This window comes from Trichosurus vulpecula, chromosome 2, assembly GCF_011100635.1.
Source record: "Trichosurus vulpecula isolate mTriVul1 chromosome 2, mTriVul1.pri, whole genome shotgun sequence".
Taxonomy (NCBI): Eukaryota; Metazoa; Chordata; class Mammalia; order Diprotodontia; family Phalangeridae; genus Trichosurus; species Trichosurus vulpecula.
The window spans coordinates 117,984,130-118,001,221 of NC_050574.1; the positions used below are offsets into that span (position 1 = coordinate 117,984,130).

Genomic DNA, 17,092 nt, shown 5'->3' on the forward strand with positions numbered 1-17,092 from the left:
GTGGGCCTGGGGCCAGAAGCAACTGCAGCTGTAGCTCTGGAAGCAGCCTCAGAGCTGCACCACCTCCGCCGCCCCCAGGGCAGTGGCCAAACTGCAAACTCCTTTCACTCTGTCCCAGCAGCTTTTCCCACTAACCTTCCCTGTTGTCTTTGGTGTTTGTGGGTTGAGAAGTCTGGTAACTGCCACAGCTCACTGATTCAAGGTGCTAGGGCCTGTTCCGCCCGACTCCTGGTCTGGTTGGTCCGGGCACAGCCCATGCTAGGCTCTGCTCCACTCCACTCCCAGCTCCGTGTGATAGACCTTACCCAGGGACCATCCAGGCTGTCCTGGGCTGGAGCCCTGCTTCCCTTTGCTATTCTGTGGGTTTGGCAGCTCTAGAATTTGTTCAGAGCCATTTTTATAGGTTTTTGGAGGGACCTGGGAGGGGAGGTTACGCAAGTCCCTGCTTTCCAGCTGCCATCCTGGCTCTGCCCCTCCCCTCCTACCTCTCCAGTCTTCTTACACCTTACTCCCCAATATGTACTTTTTGATCCAGTGACACTGGCCGCCTGGTTATTCCACAAAAATGACACCTCTTGCCTTGAGGCATTTTCTCCCTTCTCAGCTCTGACTACTGACCTCCTGGGCTTCCTTTAAATGAGCACTAAAACCTCACCCTGTACGGAATGCCTTTCCTAACCCCTCTTAAGTTCAGTGTTTTTCTTCTTTCAATTATTTCCTATTTATTCTGTATTTAGTTTGTTTTGTATATATTTGCTTGCATGTTATCTCCCCATTAGACTGAACTCCTTGAGGACAGGGGTTTTCTTCTGCCTCTTTTTGTATCCACAGCACTTAGCACGGTGCCTAGCATAGTAAGTCAACTAGTAAGTATTTACTGACTGACTGAGTGAATGGTGAGAAGTTGTCTCGGGGGAAGGCAGAACTGGAGAAAAGGTTCTTGTAAAATATGGAACTTCAGCTGAGACTTGAAGTGGAGGTGAGGAAAGAGAGTGTTCTAGGTGTGGGGGACAGCCAGCTCTTGAGGTGACCCATTTCACTTTTGGACAGCTCTAAATGTGAGGAAGTTTTTCCTGAACACAAAGCCAAAATTTCCTCTTTGTAACTTCTACCCATTGCTCTCAGTTTTGTCCTCTGGGGCCACACAGAACAAGCTGGCCCTTTATGTACTTGAAGATAGCTATTAATGTCTCCACTGAATCTTACCTTTTCAGGCCAAAGTTGTCCAATTTCCTCAACTGATTCTCACATGATAGAGGGGTTTGCCTTCTCCCCACATTCTCCAGCCTATCAAAGTCCTTAAATTGTGATGCTCAGAACTGAAAAACATTCCAGAAGAGGTCTGAGCAGGGAAGAGTACGATGGGACTCTCACCCACCATGCCTGAAAGCTAAGCCTTCTTAATGAAGCCTAAGATCACATTATCTTTTTGACTGCCACACCACAATGCTAACTCATTAAATCTGCAGACCAATAAAACCTTCATTTTTTTTCTCTATAACTGCTATATGACCATACCTCCCTAATCTTGTACTTGTGAAGCTGATTTTTTTGTATACAAGTCTAAAACTTTACACTTATCTCTACTGAATTTTATTTTATTAGATTTAGCCAATACTCAGCCAGTCAAGATGGTTTTGGATACTGACTCTATCATCCAATCAGCTGTTAGCTGTCCCTCCCAGCTTTGTGTCACCTACAAATGAGAAGAGTACATACCATTTACGCCTTTATTCAAATCACTGATCTTCTGAGTCCAGCAAGTTCTATCCAACAAGTTCTGAATGTACCTAATTGTATTATTGTGTCTAGTCTGTCATTCTCCATCTCATCCATAATAATAGTATAACTGGCGTACCTGAGTTACTATCTTTAAATATCTGAAAATGTGTTATGATCGAAGGGAGATTAGACTCATTCTATGTGATTAAAGACTACAGAACTGAGACCTGTCTTTGTAAGTAAAGGGAAGACTACTTTTAGCTTTCTGGAAGAGTTTCCTGACAATCAGAGTCATCCAACAAAGGTACAAGCTGCCTTAGAAAGAAGTAAACTTCTTGCTGAAAGTGTTCAAGCAGAGACTGGATGTCCATTTCAATAAAAATGCATTAGATAAGCCTCTACATTGTGCCAGCTACTGGGGATACAAATACAAGAAATGAAACAACCCTTATGTTGGGATTTGGGTGGGGGTGGGACGCCGCTTAGGGCTGGGTGGAGGGTGGGGCAGGGACTACAGCTTTCCGGGTATAACGCTTTTCCGGGTATATCGCTGGGCGGTGCCGGCTTAGGATGAAGCCCGTCCATATAAGGCAATGTTATAGCTCTCGCCACTGGATTGGCTGCAATAGGTTATATAATGTACGGGGATAGGGGAAGTGAGGCAGAGTCGAGCAGTCGCCGTGGAAGATGTACCAATAAAGACCGTGAGCGAGATCCTCTGGCGTTCTGTCTGGTGAATTCCGGTCTGGGTGGAGGCCAGGCCGGCCGGTGACGACCGAAGGCTCGGTGTAGGAGCAGAAGAGGTCCCCCGGGGAGGACTGCCCGCGACCCCCGGCCCAGGAAGAGGCCTAGGGGGAACGCGGCAGGTTGGCGCCCGAACAGGGACCGGCCTAGGACGGCTGGACCGTTGCAGAGTTCCGGAAGAGCCCCGGTGATAGGGGGGACTAGCCCGACTAGGGCGGACCAGACAGCTTCTCCGTGCAGGTAACGGGGGAAAGGCCCGGAGATGGGGCAAGCGCGCAGCCTCCCTTTGCTGCGGCCAGAGGATCGGGACTTATTAACTTTACAGGTCAGAACTGCTTTGTCTAAACGGGGGTTGTCCGCCTCCACGGAGCAGCTAAAGCGGCTCGTGGAAAAGTTGCTGGTGGTGGCTCCGTGGCTCATACACTCGGGGTTTCAGCCGGACCGTTTTCCGGTCTTACAGCAGCAAATGCTGTCTTATCAAAAACAGTGCCCGGGTTTTCTTCTTCCGGAGGACTTTGGCTTGATGGCCGCCATTAAGGGGTTGCTCGACCCCAGGCCTCCTCCGGACACCAGCACGGCAGAGACTCAGACGGAGACCCGGCCGCTCGGTGGGGGCCCGGGAGGGGAGACTGATCTGACTGAGGTGGTGGTAACTGGGCCAAGGCCCGCGGCCTCTGCTCCCCCGTTGTACCCTTGGGAGGATATGCAGGAGGCGGGAAATGAGCGGCCTCAGGCGGAACATACAGGACAATGGCCCCTTTTAGAGACGAAAAGACTAGTCTCGGAGAACTGCTACCACGCTTCAGGCGCAGTTCGACTTTTTGGAGCGGTGGGCGCACCCAGCAAAGATGGCGCCGGTTTCCGGCCGAGGGAGGAGTCGCGGGCGATTCCCTCCTGCGGGGAAGGGGAGGCGCGAGGGAGGGGTGGTGTGCCAGAGGGCCGCCCACTGCCCCGCCCTCCAGAACAGGAACGCAGATCTACTTCCTCTTTTCCCCACTCTGACGGCGAAAGCGAAAGCCGCTATGAGCGGCTCAGCCCGGGGGATAGATCAGGCGGGTACCTTCCTCTGATACCTCGCGCGATCCGCGAAGCTATGCGGTCCGGAGAGGTGGTGGACTCAGAAATCTCTGAGGCATTTCCATTATTTCTGGATAATGGTACCCGAGTTTTTCAGCCCCTGCCGCTGAAGACCATTAGGGAATTTAAGCAGGCGGTGCAGGAGAATGGCCCCGCTTCCCCGTTGGCACAGCGCCTTCTTTCTAATATGACTGTCTCCACAGTCTGGACCCCGCGTGATTTCGATGACCTCGCGTTGGGGGTCCTGAGCCCTGTGGACTACACGGCGTTCCAGGCTATCAAAGAATCGGAGGCTAGAGCGCTCCAAGCGCGCACCGGGGGGCCCCCGGGGCGGGTAGACCTGTTGTTGGGCCGGGGACAATACAGTGATCCCCGGGTACAGGCCACTTTTAGTAACCAGGAGCTGGAGGATGTGCGGGTAGTGCATCAACAGGCATGGCAAAGGCTGGGGCGTACCTCTGCAGGAACCCCAGCTGGCCTGGCCGATATGCGCCAGAAGCCAGGGGAGAGCGCGCTTGAGTTTGCCACGCGAGTGCGGAGATACGTGGACAGCACGTTTGCAGGGCCGGGCCGGGAACTCATCATTAAGCAGATCCTCCGAGAGGGGTTCCGGGGGGAGGCGAAGACAGCTCTGGCGGCCTTGCCCCCCGACGCCACCCCGGACCAAATGATAGAAAAGGTGATGTCCCTCGCTCCTCCCTGTCCCATGGAAGTCTTGGCGACGGCCATAGAATGGGACCGGAGGGATCGCTTGAAAGAGGAGGCCGCGAGAAATGACGCCCTGGTAGAGGCTTTGAACCGCCTCGCGGTCTCCCGGGACTCCGGATCCGACCGTCGGTGCTTTAAATGTGGTCAGCTGGGTCACTTTCGGGCCCAGTGTCCACAAAGCTGCGGGTCGGGACGAGGCACCCCAAATTGCTTCCGCTGCGGAAAGCCTGGCCATATGGCGAAATTTTGCCGCTCCGACCAAAGGAACCCCACCCAGGAGTCGGGAAACGAGCACAGGGGGCCGAGAAAGCGGGCAACTCGCCCCCCCCGGGTCCAGTCCTTACGGCCCGAGACTCAACCACCCTTCCCTCGTGGGGGGCAATAGAAATCCCGGTCCAAGGGCCAGCAGGAGTGCTCCTGGCCACGGGGAACCCTTTTCAGTCCCGCTATACCGTTCCCACCCAGGTGCTGGCCCCCGGTGACCCGTTACTGGTAGTTAACCCACACCCTATTCTAGTTGATATTTTTCCAGGTGAGGTCCTCGCTCAGGCAGTGCCGTTCCAGGACACAGAGGCTGATTCTTGCCTTTGGATGGAGAAGATCACAATGGACCGCCCCATGATGATCCTCCTGGTGGAGGGACAGCCAGTGCGGGGTCTCGTAGACACGGGAGCCGATCGCTCCGCGCTGCCCCGCAACCAGTGGCCTCCTCAAATTCCACGCCGACGAGCTGGCAAGCCAGTAAAGGGAGTGGGAGGAGTAGTGGAGGCATGGGAGGCCGCCAGGCCTATGACTTGGAGACGGGACGCGCTTGAGGGCCAGTTTAGCCCTTTGTGCGTTCCCGGTCTCACCTATGCACTATGGGGTCGTGACATCCTTGCACAGCTCGAGGTTACCTTGTCCGGCCCGGATACTTTAAACTCTTGAGGGCCACTGATCGTGACACGGGCACCCCCACACCCCGAATCACTTGGACATCTGCCACGCCAGTGTGGGTAGACCAGTGGCCCCTCCCGTTGCAAAAGCTCGTCGTAATGGAGGAGATTGTCCAGGGTCTGCTCCTTCAGGGCCAAATTAGGCCCTCCACTAGCCCTTACAATTCTCCTGCCTTTGTCATTAAAAAACGCGGTGGAAAAGGCCGCTGGAGACTCCTGGTGGACTTGCGGGCCATCAACCGTATTATGTTACCAATGGGGAAGCTCCAGCCCGGGCTTCCTTCTCCCACGGCCATTCCGGCTGGATGGCCTTTGGCCGTGGTGGACATAAAGGACTGCTTTTTCTCCATTCCCCTCCACCCGAAAGACACCCCCAAGTTTGCGTTCTCTCTGCCATCTACTAATGTTTCTCGTCCCCACAGGCGGTTCGAGTTCAAGGTTCTCCCGCAGGGAATGGCCAACAGCCCTACGCTGTGCCAGAGACATGTGGACGGGGTGCTGGAACCGGTCCGTCGGGACCACCCTTCAGCTCTCCTTCTTCATTATATGGATGATATCCTGGTGGCGGCGCCTACTCAGCAATTGTTGGACCCTTGCTTGAGAGATGTTCGGAGGACGCTACACCGTGCGGGCCTGTTCCTGGATCCTGAGAAGGTCCAACTTACGGTCCCGGCTAAGTATCTTGGCTCGGTGGTGGGGGAGACCTCCGTGCGGCGCCCCTTTCCTGTGCTACAGGAGGCGCGCTGCAAGACTCTTAATGATTTTCAAAAACTTGTGGGCTCGGTGCAGTGGGTCCGCTCTTATCTTCCTATTCCCCCCAGGGATATGCAACCCCTTTATGACCTTCTCAGAGGACCCACGGACCTTAAATCTCCTCGAGCTTGGACCCCTGCAGCCCGCGATGCACTGCATCGCATCATTGCTCGAGCCACGTCCGCGCTGACACGATATGAGCCAAATAAGACAGTTTATTTTAGGCCCCTGCAAGACGGCCTATTACCATGGGGTGCCTTGTATCAGGCCCATGGAGTAATTGAGTGGATCTATGTTTCAGGCGCGGCCTCCTCGCTGGAGGGGCGCTTGGACGCTTTGGCTCGCCTTGTAATAGCAGCCCGGCGTCGCTGCCTAGCGTTGCTAGGCTGTGTGCCCACCCTGGACGCACCGTACCTTGTTCCCGTCCTTCCTGAACTGATGCAGGCGTCCTGGGCGTGGGCGGTGACACTGCTTGACGTCCCGGTGGGCGGCGGCCCTTTGCCCAAACTCTTGGAGACCATCCCCCTTTTCCCCATCTCCCTCGCCCCGTCCCCGGTGAGCCCGCAACCGGTACAGGGGCCCCAGATTTTTACCGATGCTTCTAAGGACCACAGAGTGGCGCTGTATATCCCCCATTTGCAACAGTGCCTGCGACTGCTCTCTCCATATCCCTCGGTGCAGCCCAGTGAGTTGTGGGCAATCCTTCAGGCGCTCCAGTTGTTCCCTGATACGCCTATTAATGTGATTTCAGATAGCAAATATGCCGTGGAGCTTGTTTCTGGCCTCCCAGACTCCTTTATTTCTCCCGGTGTACCGCTCCACCCACTCACTGTTCAAAGGTTGAATGTTACCTCTCCCCTTGCTGGAATGGCTCCTTTGCGCCGACTGCGGTGGTGGCCCTACCTGGCTGCTGCGGCGGCCTTCCTCGCCCTGCTTATTGCGGTCCACGTTCTTTGCGCCCGCATCTCCCTGCTTTCTCGCCGCCAGCGGGTTGGTTACCGCGCCCTGCGGGCCGTAGGTGTGGGGGAGGACCCCTCAGGTTGGTTGGATCTTGATTCCGCTTTGTGAGCACTGCCCTATGTTTCCCCTTCTTCCTTTTAATTTTAGTTTAAGGGGTGAATTGTTGGGATTTGGGTGGGGGTGGGACGCCGCTTAGGGCTGGGTGGAGGGTGGGGCAGGGACTACAGCTTTCCGGGTATAACGCTTTTCCGGGTATATCGCTGGGCGGTGCCGGCTTAGGATGAAGCCCGTCCATATAAGGCAATGTTATAGCTCTCGCCACTGGATTGGCTGCAATAGGTTATATAATGTACGGGGATAGGGGAAGTGAGGCAGAGTCGAGCAGTCGCCGTGGAAGATGTACCAATAAAGACCGTGAGCGAGATCCTCTGGCGTTCTGTCTGGTGAATTCCGGTCTGGGTGGAGGCCAGGCCGGCCGGTGACGACCGAAGGCTCGGTGTAGGAGCAGAAGAGGTCCCCCGGGGAGGACTGCCCGCGACCCCCGGCCCAGGAAGAGGCCTAGGGGGAACGCGGCACCCTTACACTGAAAAGCAGTTATATTCTATTGGGGAGAAAGCAAGAAGTATGTACAGAAACAATATAAGGAGAGCAAATACAAAGCAGTCAAACACATAAGAGTTTGAGAGCATCAGGAAAGGCTCCATGGAAAAGGCAGAAGAGAAGGATGCCGTGGGGCAGAAGGAGAGAACATATTTTGAGTAGGGGGGAGGGAAGTAGCCAGTAGAAAGGCACTGGGCCAAGAGATGGAAAGTGTGTGTGTGTGTGTGTGTGTGTGTGTATACAAAAGAGAAGGCCACTTTGGCCTTTGTATCCATCTATCAGGGATGCTGTAAAGGAAAGCTACATGGGAGACAGTGGGCTGAATTAGATCATCTCTAGAGTCTCTTCCAAGTCTGAGATCCCACGGTCTAGTACCCTCTGGACTGATAGAGACAAAATGTCATGTAGATAGTATTGTTGAGTCTAGAAACACAGGCCTTAACTAAGGAAGAGATGATGCAAAGTGACCAGAGAGGACTGGTGTCATGCTTACATAGTTTGATTTGTTGGATACCGAGGAGGTTCCACCTCCCCCTTCCCAGGCCCCAGTATCTGAAATTTCATTCATTGGTACAAAAGCAATGAACTCCATGTCTTCTTAATATATAAATAAAATATTCCAGTGTGAATTTTTTAAAAAAAATATAACATTTCCTAATGTGAATTTAAAAAATAGATATGAACAGGCAGTTTTCAGAGGAAGAAATTAAAGATATCTATAGTCATATGAAAAAATGCTCTAAATCACTACTGATTAGAGGAATGCAAATCAAAAGAACTCTTAGGTACCACATCTCTCCTGTCAGATTAGCTAACATGACAAAAAAGGAAAATGATAAATGCTGGAGAGGATGTGGAAAAATTGGAACATTGTTACATTGTTAGTGAAGTTGTGAACTGATTCAGACATTCTGGAGAGCGATTTGGAACTATGCCCAAAGGACTATAAAAATGTGCATACCTGTTGACCAAGCAATACTGCTTCTAGGGCAATATCCCAAAGAGATCAGACAAGTGGGAAATGGACCCATATGTACAAAAATATTTATAGCAGCTCTTTTTGTGGTGGCAAAGAATTGGAAATCAAGGGGATGCCCATCATTTGGGGAATGGCTAAACAAATTGTGGTATATGAATGTAATGGAATACTAGTGTGCTATAAGAAATGAGGAGCAGACAGACTTCATTATAATCTGGAAAGGTTTATATGAACTGATGCTGACTGAGGGTAGCAAAACCAGGAGATCATTATACACAATTACAGACCAACAGTATCTGTAAGGACTAATTTTGATAGACTTGACTCCTCTCATCAATGCAAGGTTCAAAGACAGCTCCAAAAGACTCATGATGGACATAGCTGTGTACATCCAGAGAAAGAATTATGGAGTCTGAGTGCAGACTGAGGCAAACTATTTGCTCTCTTTTTTTTCCTTCTTTTTTGGTTTTGTTTTTCCTTTCTCATGATTCATTCCATTGGTTATAATTCTTCTTTACAACTGGACTATTATGTAAATAAGTTCAATGTGAAGGTATGTATAGAACCTACACTGGATTACGTGGTGTCTTGGGGGGGAAGGGAGAGGAGAGGGAGGGAGAGAAAATTGAAACCCCAAAACTTGTGGAACTGAATGTGGTAAACTAAAAATAAAAAAATAAATTTATAATATCATACACACACACACATACTAGTGTGAATTAGTTAATCAGCTAGCTTCTAATGTAGCAAGCTAAGATCAGGATACTGAGTCCCTTAAATTAAATTCAACAAGCATCAGGTGCCTACTATGTACAAGACACTGTACTAGGTGTTAGGCATAAAGATAAACAAAAACAGTTCCTCACTTTAAGGACCTTATTTTCTGTTGGGTAGCATTACATATAAATAGATGAGATCACTGGATAAGGGAGACAGTATTAACAACTAGGGGATCAGGAAAGACTTTTTGGATGAAGTAGCTTGTACGCTGAGTCTTGAAGAACATTAAGGATTTTAAAAGGTGTAGCTAAGGAGGCCTTTTGACTGTTCCCCCCACAAAAAACAGGCCATCTTTCAATCCAAGGAATTTTCTCAGGCCTGGCATACTCTTCCCCCTCCACTCTGAACACTGACTTAAGTCCCAACTAAAACCCTACCTTCTACAGGAAGCCTTCCCCAACCCTCTTAATTCCAAGTACCTTCCTTCTGTTGATTACTTTCCATTTATTCTGTATCTAGCTTGTCTGTAAGTATTTGTTTGCATGTTGTTTCTCCCATTATAAGTTCCTTGAGAGCAGGGGCTGTCTTTTGCCTCTTTTTGTATCCCCAGAACTTAGCACAGCGTTTGGCACTTAACAAATGCTTATTGACTGAGGGAGTGTTATGGTCACAGAGGACAGTCAATAAAAAAGCGGAGAGGCAAAAGATGGAATATTGAGTCAGGGCAACAGCAAGTGGGCTAGTTAATCTAGAGTAGTGTGTAAAGGGGAGAAATGTGAAATAAGCCTGGAAAGGAACCCTGGAGCCGGGCTGTTTAGGACTTTATGTACCCAACTGAGCAGTTTGTATTTTACTGTAGAAGAAATAGGAAGGTACTAAGGATTCTTGAAAAGGTGAGAAACCTTTGGTTACTCATGCATTAGAGAGAGGGGGAAAGGAGGGAACTTAATCTGTAATTTCTGTGGCATAGCTGGAAATTCCCTCTACAAAAAGAGACTGGTACTAGTCCTTTGATTTGTAGTCTGAAAGTTGTCTGGGGTACTAAGAAGTTACCCAACCAGTATCCATCAGAGGCAAGACATGAAATCTATGTGTTCCTGACTACAAGGACAGGTCTCTCCATTAAGGCCACCACACCACCTTTCTGGGGCAGCTAAATGGAACAGTGTACAGAGGGCTGAGCCTGCAGCCAGGAAGACCTGAGTTCAAATCTGACCTTAGGTATTAGCTGTGTGACCCTGGGCAAGTCACTTAACCCCATTTGTCTTAGTTTTGTCATCTGTAAAAATGAACTGGAGAAGGAAATAGCAAACCACTCCAGTATGTTTATCAAGAAAACCCCAAATGGGATCACAAAGAGTCCAACATAACTGAAACAACTGAACAAGCAGCTACCTCTCCTATACTATGGGAAGTCTGTTTTGACAGCTGGGTAGAGGATAGATTGGAGCAGCTGGAATCAGTAAGGCTACTGAAATAGTTCAGGTGAAGGTGATGAAAGCCTGAATTAGAGTACTGAGGGAGTAAGAATTTTAAAAGTATTTTATTGATGCTTAGTTTTTTAAACATTTTGGTCACTTGCCAATACCCAGCCCCCTGCTCCAAAAGAATCTTTGCTTGTAACCAAGAAGTATAATTAATCAAAAGAAACCAGCACATTTATCATGTCTGAGAGTATATTCTTCAGTCTTCACTTTGTAGTTGCAGAAAGGTATTTAAAATCCTCCTTTTTAGTAAAACTGAAAATATTAAGAAATAACATTTTTCTCTTAAAAACCCCTTTCAAGATGCTAGAAAAAGCCCCTTGGAAAAGTAAAGGGTAGTTTGAGGAAAGAAATTCTTTCCTTGATAAAAAGGCTTAAGGGAATAAAAAAGAATATTCCTAGTCTAGTTCTCTCATTGCGTATTCACCCATCTGAAGTATGGGTGATAGGACCTACCCTTCTCTATTGAGAAAATTAAATTAAGTTATCTATGGAAGGCAGGAAGTCCCTTAACTCCTAGGAATGAGGTCAGTAATTCAGGAGGGAATGGGATAGTGATTTGGTTACTCAATAAATTTTGGAATGTTGATCCAAATTGCATTTTTGTTGAAGATTTCTATAAATGTTGTGTAAATGTTACCGTACTATATTTATATTTTTTTCTTTAACACAGTCTATCAATTCTCTATTTAGAAAAGTATGATCCTCTGGAGGCAAGACTGGTCAATGCATTAATCTGTTTTCTGATATCTTTTAGTGTTATTTTCCTTTATTATATTATTATTGTATATGTCATTCTCTCAGTTTTGCTTATTTCACTTTGAACCAGTTCATACAAGACTCCCCAAGTTTCTTTAACCTTCAGATGGGAATAAGAATTTGGATAAAGAAGGTAGGAGAGAAAATTTCAGAGCCTAGAGTACTACTCAGAGGCAGTTGGGTGGTACAACGGACAGAGTGCCAGGCCTGGAGCCAGGAATACTTGAGTTCAAATATGACCTTAAACACTTACTAATTACTTAACTGCTGTTTACCTCAGCTTCCTCGACTACAAAATAGAGATAGTAACACTTACCTCACAAGGTTATTTTATTATGAGGATCAAATGAGATAATATTTGCAAAAAGTGCTTAGCACAGAGTCTGATACCAAGCAGGCTCTGTATAAATGCTTGTTCCTTTCCCTCCCTCCTTACTCAGGGAAGGCAAACCTGAACATTTTTCTTTGGTGTACGTTGCATGAGGGACACTGAACATTGGGGGAAAAGGATGGCAGAAGAACGTCTTCACTAGTTTGTCTGAGGCTATCCTGAATGCAGGCATACTCTATAGGGTTGAAAGGAGTGGGGAGAAAGTCTTAGACTGTGATTTCCTGTTCTTCACTGACATACTTTATTTCTTCCTGGTTTTCTTTACCAATAAAATCAGTTTTATTTTCCAAACTACAACTCTTACATATCATCTAAAGCAGCGCTTCTTGAACTGTGGGTTGTGACCCTATATGGAATTTCATAACTGAAGGTGGGGGTTGTGGAAAAATTTGGCAACAGTAAAATGTTTCTGAACACTCAACAACCAAAAATTAACTCAAAATTAAACACATAATGAATTCAAGGTGTTTCTGGCATCGATTGCCCATGGTGCATTATGAACCAGCCTTGGTTCTGAACACATAACACGTGCACTTTGCACCGTGCATGTCATCACACCATGCAACACCAACGAATGCTGCCAAAAACACCTTGGCTCAGATTTGAGACTATTGCATGTTATGAATTGCAGTGTTTTTACTGTACATACAAAATTGTTAAGTGAATTTTTCCTTGGGATTAGGGCACAATTTCCACCAATTTCTGAAATGGCCCTAAACATACTTCTGCCATTTTGTACTAAGTATTTTTGCAAAGCGATGTTCTCAGCATTGATGATTATGAAATCAAAATATCAGTCAACTTTGAAAAATGCTGAAGATGCTCTACATCCTGCAGTATCAAATATTCTGCCAAGATTTAATTCTTTATATAAAAACAAGCACATCCATCTCATTGGTATGCAAATTTGCTTTTGTCTTTAAAATGGTAAAATTATATGTATATCAAAGAATCATTTTAAAATAAATTTCTTTATGATTTATTATCAGTAAATGTTTGATTTGTGTACTTATTTTATATACCTATATACCCAGGGTTGCATAAAAATTTCTTGGATGAAAAGGGGTCTTGAATAGAAAAAGTTTAAGCCCTGATCTAAAGGAATGTTACTCTTAGCCCTATTCACCTTTCTGAATTGACACTATCTTCCTTACCCAAGGTTATCATCATTCTTCCACCTTCACTGCCCCACCCCCCTTTTCTAGATTGCATAGCCCAACTCCCACCCTGCTGGTAAACACCTGGTAGATCTCTAGAGAGCTGCAGACAAAAGATCCATCAGGTTTATCCTCCTGTATTAAGTCATACTGTCATGGAGGTATTTAAAATCTGGTCACTATAATGACGGATGCTGATTAGAAATTGTGGGGAAGAAGCTTGAAAACTGAATTAACCTTTTTCCATTTCTGAGGGAAAAGCAGGTAAAAGGAGATCACTTGGCTGATGGAGAGAGGAGAGAGAAAAGGACAAGAAAGGAGAGGAGAGGGCAGAGTGTAGCTCTGTTGTTTCTGGGTTGTTTTTCCTGTGTGTCTGTGTTCCTCTGCATTTTCTGCATTCTTGGGGACATCTTGTATGCCTAGGCACACCACGAGCTGCCTGAGGTCTGAAGTGAAGAGAAATCAGGCTTTGGGCAGTGATGACACTATATCATAAGGTCAGCAATAACTTCCTCTTTTAATAGCATTTTTTGAATTTTTTTTTGTATCCCCAGGGCCAAGTACAGAATGGACACTGAGTAGATATTTAATACATTAATTCAGAATTTTAATTAATGCTCATTGATTGTTTGAATCTTCTTATGTTCTCTTGGCTATACCTGGGTTGGAGGTTTTGGGACCCTGATATTTGTCTCTGTTGCCCACTGGCTGTGTGAACTTGGACTTATACTTTACCTCCTTAGGCCTCAGTTTCCTCTTACGCAAAATGAGGTAGTTTGCCTGTATTATGTAAAATGTTCCTTCTCATTTTAATATTTTAGGAATCTAGAACTCTGACCAGGTAAGAAGCTGTCCTGTTCATAAATAAAACACTGGTCCCAAAATCACGTTCTCTTTTTGGCTAGGATGGAGAGATATTTAACTGGTAGGTAAAGAACAAGAGATGATGAAGTCTAGGCTGCATGAGTGAGATCTGAGAGATCAGGTCAGGAAGCCAGGGCTCAGGAAGGCTGAGGTCCAGGGAAAGGTAGAGTTAGAACCCTTAAAAGCTACGAGTGGAGCAAGGAGACTATATGTCAGTCACCTCATCAGTGGCCTAGACAGGACTGTATAATTCTGTTCTTCTTTGCTTATTTAAAGGGTCTGTAGTTTTTGCTTTTGATGGGAGGTTTCAAGTTTGCTGAATGGCTAAAATCCTCAGGAGGGTATATCCTCAAGGTGTTGAGGGTCTTCAGGAGCCCTAATGGATGCTTAGGCCCCCCAAGAGTTAGGGGGCTTTAGGCTCTTTTCAAAATCATGTTGTCTCTGCAGAGCCAACCCATTTCTGAAGTCCCTGATGACAGTGTAAAAGCCTATGCTACTATGCACACTTAGACAAAATCAATTGATATCTCTCTCCCCCGTTGGGCACGTAGAGTCCCTTATTCACATCTGTTCTACAAACAGAAAAACAAGCCATTAGTATGTATCTGAATGAAAAATCACATATTAGAAAAAGATTTAAACGTACAGAAGGCAGGGGACATATGAGTATAATTAGAACTAATTGCAATGCTGAAGAGGACTTGCTGCCTACAAGAGACAATCTGTCTTAGAACAAACAAGGAGTTTCATTTCTCAGTTTCAAAGGTGTTGTCTTTTTTCCTTTTCCTCTTCTGTAGAAGAGAAGACTAAGTGGGGACCTGATCAACCTTCTCAGGCACATGAAACGCTACCATGAGAGAAGGGATTAAACTCATTCTGTGTGGCCCCAGCGGACAGGTCTAGGACAAATGAGAGGAAATAATATAGAAGCTTGTTGTTTGTCTTTTGTTCTGGAAGAGGACCATGATATCAGGAAGGTGATGCCATTGCAACTGAATTTGATTTAAGTGAGAGAGGTCTGTGCAAAGTCATCAGCCTCACTTTCTCCTCTGGAGTCATCTGGGTTCTGTGGCAAGACATAGATTAGGATGACTGAAGATAGCCCCCAATAGGGAAGTAGATTTCAATTCAATATAAGAATTTATGGTTACAGTGGATCTTCTTTTCATGTAAGAGTTAGACTAAATGAACCAATGAGGTCCCTTCCAACTCTAAAATGTAGTGAGCCATCAGAGGTAGCCAACAGTGGAAGGGGCTGCTAGGGGAGAAGGGTATTCCCTATCATTATAAGTAAGCATGAATTGTTGTTGGAAATACTAAGAAGGAGATTCGTGTGTCAGGAGGCTGGAACAGATGACCTCTTAGGATTCTTTCAACCTAGATTCTGGATTATTTCTGGATTATTGAATAACAGAATAGTTCCAGGATCACACCATTTCTGAACATCCAGTCTCTCACACAATGAAAGTGAATTTAGGAGCAAGGTTTCGGAACTCTCTCTTTTCTACCCCTCCTCCTGCCAGGCAGTAGGACTAGTTCTAGTTACAAAGCAGTGGTTCACTGAAGTTTGGGATGTAAAGGGGCTAAACTGGTATAAATACTAAGAGACACTTCTCAGTCCCAGACTGATTCTCCATCAACCATTTTTCCCCCTTACTAAGGGCTACAGGGACATTAGTTTTCCATTCCATTTTCCCTCATTGTTTTTCATCAGTAATTCTCCCTTCCCCTGACCCATAAAGAAAACAATATAGTTTCACAACATCTCCCCCATCACACTACTCCTGAAGAAAATAATTGGCTTAGAAAACTAAGTAGAAACAGTTGTATGATTCTGTAGCAATTGTTCAGCATAATAAACACAGGGTGAAAAACAAAACAAAACAACCTGAGACTTAGTAGGATGGGATCTGTGACTGGAAAATAACTGAAAGGGCAAGTCTTATTCAAAAGGAACAGAATAGACAGCAGCGGCAGTGGAGCAGCATTGTTTTTACATTAAGAAAATATACTCATGTGAAGAACTCTAAGAACAAGAGGGATACAGCATTTTGGAGAAAATTTGGGGAAGGATCAATGAAAGAAGAAACAAAAGTCATATGATGATGGGAAAACACCACAGACTACCCATCCAGAAGGAAGACATTGATGAGAATTGCCTCTTGGGCACCCTTTTACTTGGAAGGTACTGAGAAATAAAGCAAAAATAATTCAACTCAATATTTATTGAGCTCCTCCAAGTACACTGGGAATACATGGAAAATGACATAGTCCCTGCCCTCAAAAACCTTAAAATCTACTACAGTCAAAATAACATGTATACAAACAGATGTCAGGTAGAATGTGACAGAGATCCAAGAAAACACAAGGAGGGAGAGATCACTTTTGGCTGTAAGGTCAAAAAAAGCTTCATGGAGGTGGTGGCAGCCAGAGCTGGGCCTTGAAGGAAAAGAAGAATGTGGAGGAAATGTGTTCCAGGCATGAGTGATTCAGACAGGAGAAGGTAGGATGAGATCATGAACTGTCTAACAATTCAGTGTGATAAAAAGCCAGAACTGGACTAATGAAATAAAAAAACAGGGAGGGGTTGATTGAGACTCTGGATATCACAATGAGAGTAGAGAAGCAGATTCAGGGGTGCAACTATGGAAGGTCAGGAGGATGACCAAAGAAGGGAATTTCAGAGTACTGGATCTTGAAGGTGGAACAACTTCAGATGAGGCTGAGGTCTAAGGTGGTACCACCACACGTTATCACTGAAGCAGACTGAAGTTGCAGGTCATGGGGGCTGAGAACATGAAGGCCCAGGTATTAAAAGGATCATCAACAGATGTTAACTGTGTGTCTGCATGACTACAGAAAAGGATTAAACCAAGTTTCAGTTACATTTCAGAAGCAAATTCAGATTTCTAGGAATTGGTGCAAGGGCTCTGGCATGAAAACAAAGCTAGGGTCTCTTCAGGTGGGATAGGATAAAGCGATAATTCATCCATTTGTGAGACTAGGTTTTGAGGATCCCATTAGATTGTGAACTCCTTTAGGGCAGGGACTATCTTTTGGCTCTTTTTGTATCCCCACAGTAGGTGTTTAACAAATATTGACTGACTGATTGATGGGGAGGCAAAAATAGTCTTTCTGAATACCCAGTTATCTGCTTGGGGTGTTGTTTTTAGGGGAAGTTACATTCAGAATCCCAACCAAGGGCACCAAGACCCCATCTCTCTTTACAGCAGGAACAC

At 46.4% G+C, this 17,092-nt stretch overlaps 1 protein-coding gene across 1 annotated transcript in view; it reads right to left on the bottom strand.

The window, feature by feature from the left end:
* The window catches only part of AAMDC (adipogenesis associated Mth938 domain containing), a 55,072-nt gene that overhangs the window by 18,307 nt on the left and 19,673 nt on the right, over positions 1 to 17,092 (bottom strand). The gene's annotated exons all lie outside the window — the stretch shown is intronic.